The following is a 3,015-nucleotide window of genomic DNA, read 5'->3' on the forward strand; positions in this document are numbered from 1 at the left end:
GGTGACCACTGGTGGCTGTGTCCCTGTGGACCTTAAACCAGAGGAGTTGGTCTGTTCTCACTCGTTGGCTCTGATGAAACCAACTCAGTGCTTCCTGGGACGGGAAGTCAAGGCGTGTGAAAGTCACCCACCCGGAAGACGGCATGGTCTTCCAAGTGGACCGGCTGGCACAGAGCAGCTCAGTACATCCCCTCCTCCCATCAAGACGCAGTTTAAATCACCTTTGCTCCATCCATCAAAGGGAATATTTGCTGTTATTGGACTGACCCCTCTCGCTGTACGCAAGGCCCCACCTAAAACACCAGGCTGTCGGAGAGCACAAAGGGGCCATTGTGCAAACCACGGCCCAGTGAGCTGGGCGGAGGAGTAAACACACCATTAGCGGCTGTGCTCCAGGCCCGTGCAGCTCACCCTAGTGTGTGTGCGTCTGGCTGTTGGGCTTGTACTGTACTTATTTCAAAAGCTGCAACTTCATCGGGATCATAATTAAATATCTGGGCATTTGCTTTGCGTTACACTAATCAAGCTGCAAACAAACGTCATCCTGGAGAGAGAACCCCGGGCTGAGGGCAAGAGCTGTGGGCCTGGTCCTCGGTCCACGCTCACCAATGAGCTGGGAGACCTCAGACACCCACCATCCCCTTCGGGACCTCAATGTCCTCATCTGAAAAATGAGATCAGAGCAGCAGTTCTCAAAGTGTGGCCTAGGAACCCCTGGGGGCTCCCTGGGCCACTTTCTGGGAACCTGTAAGGTCAGAAGCAGTTCCATAAGGGTGATTTGCCCTGTCCCGCCTTGCTCCACAGTGCACAGTGGGGGTGCAGAGGTCTCCTGGCATGTGACACGATGGACTGAATTCAGAGGCAGATGTGAGAATCCGCCTGCCTTCCCTTAAGCCAGGCATGAAGATTTACGAAAATGTAAAACAATGCCGGACTTCACACTAATTTTCTGCTGTTTTACAACACCGTTACCTTTCATATAAAAAAATGTTATTCTTGTGAACACATAAGAGGTTCATTGTAATTATTTTAAAATAAATATGTTAAACACTTTTTAGTTTTGATTTCTTTTATTTTTACATTTATTTTTTTGAGAAATAGAGAGAGACAGAGCATGAGTGGGGAGGGTCAGAGAGAGAAGGAGACACAGAATCTGAAACAAGCTCCAGGCTCTGAGCTGTCAGCACAGAGCCGGATGTGGGGCTCAAACCCACGAACCATGAGATCATGACCTGAGCCGAAGTCAGATGCATAGCCAACTAAGCCACACAGGTGGCTTTTGATTTCTAACATGATAAAAATTGGAGGAACCACAGACCCATTACATTTACGAGTGTAAAGGAAACCTGAGACCAAAGGGCTTGGCAGTCACTGTTCTGGGTCATCTTTGAGGGTCTTTTGCCATTCTGTAATTTGGTTCCCCCCTTTTTCCCATCATGCACTTGTTTCCATTTTAATTACTGAGTAGTTATTTTTTTTAATGTTCATTTATTTTTGAGAGAGACTGTGAGCAGGGAAGGGTCAGAGAGAGAAAGGGGGACCAAGGATCCAAAGCGGGCTCTGCCTTAACAGCAGCAAGCCTGATGCAGAGCTTGAACTCATGAGCTGTGAGATCATGACCTGAGCCGAAGCCAGACGCCCAACTGACTGAGCCACCCAGGCACCCCCGAATACTTATTTATTATGCTTATCACCTATCATTCATGTTCCCCCACGATCATATAAACTCCAGGAGGGCTGACATTCGTGTCCTTTTGTGTGCTAAAGTACACCAGGCTGCCGCGAACAGCAGGTGCTCGGTAAAGCCTGGTGGATGGGTGCCGGGGAGACAGGAAGGAGGCAGGTGGACAGATCTTCCGGTATCCGAATAACTGACAGAGCAGGGTACTCGACCTCTGCTTTATGGGAGAAACCGAGGCCTTGGAAATGGAAGGCCCTGCCAAGGTCACATGGTAGGTGGCAAAGCCAGAACTCCCTGTCACAGGTGTCTTAGTCACATGACTCTATTATCCAACCCCCATAAGGCAGCCCCTTTTCTGGTAGAGCCCAGGGGCATCCAACCAAGCCCCTTAGAACTGGAATAAGTAGACAGCCATTGTCCACTTGACCCCGAACAGCGTGGGGCCAGCCCTTCCCCAGCTCACAGTTTCCCCAGAGCCCTTCGCAGGATCTGATCGGGAGACTCAGACCCACACAGCAGGTGAAGGAGCCCTGAGACCGTGAACAGACAGGCCCTGGAATCCGGTGACCATGTCCAAGTTCACTCTGGTGACACAGGCCAGGGCCCGCAAGCCAGACCTGGAATGTTTCCATTTATGTCAGGTACGCCTCAGAGGGCCACCCATCGCTTTTGCTCCGGATAAGTCCATGATTAAGTAACCACAACCACAGACCGGGCCTCGCTGCCTCTTCTGGAAATCTCTGGGAACAAAGAGGGAGCTCTACAACCAGCCGGTCGGGCCCCGCACGGAGCTCACCCACTTTCCACCTCCCCTCTCCCATCAGCCTCCACGGCCTGGGAGTGACCACCTACCAACTCCGCTGAGAGGTGACTCGTTTGTCCACGGACACTCGGGGCCTGGTTCTCCGTGGGCACCCGGTGCATTTCAGCCATGACTGGCTTAGTCCATTTGAGCTACTGTAACAAAATACCACAGACGAGGTGCCCTGTAATTTTTTTTTAATGTTTTATATACTTTTGAGAGAGAGAGAAAGAGCATGAGCGGTGGAGGGTCAGAGAGAGAGAAGGAGACACAGAATCCAAAGCAGGCTCCAGGCTCTGAGCTGTCAGCACAGAGTCTGGCGCGGGGCTCAAACCCACGAACCGTGAGATCATGACCTGAGCCGAAGCCGGACGCCCAACCGACTGAGCCACCCAGGCGCCCCATGGGGTACCTTATAAACAACAGAAACTTATTCTTCACATTCTAGAGGCTGGGAAGTCCAAGACCAAGATGCTGGCAGATTCAGGGTCTGGTGAGAGCCCAGTTCCTGGTGCATAACGGTCTTCTCACT

General features: G+C 51.5%; 1 protein-coding gene across 1 annotated transcript in view; it reads right to left on the bottom strand.

Annotated features, from left to right (window-relative positions):
- Positions 1 to 3,015, bottom strand: part of ETS2 (ETS proto-oncogene 2, transcription factor) — a 35,462-nt gene that overhangs the window by 8,320 nt on the left and 24,127 nt on the right. The window lies entirely within an intron of this gene.

Source organism: Suricata suricatta, chromosome 5, assembly GCF_006229205.1.
Source record: "Suricata suricatta isolate VVHF042 chromosome 5, meerkat_22Aug2017_6uvM2_HiC, whole genome shotgun sequence".
Lineage (NCBI taxonomy): Eukaryota > Metazoa > Chordata > Mammalia > Carnivora > Herpestidae > Suricata > Suricata suricatta.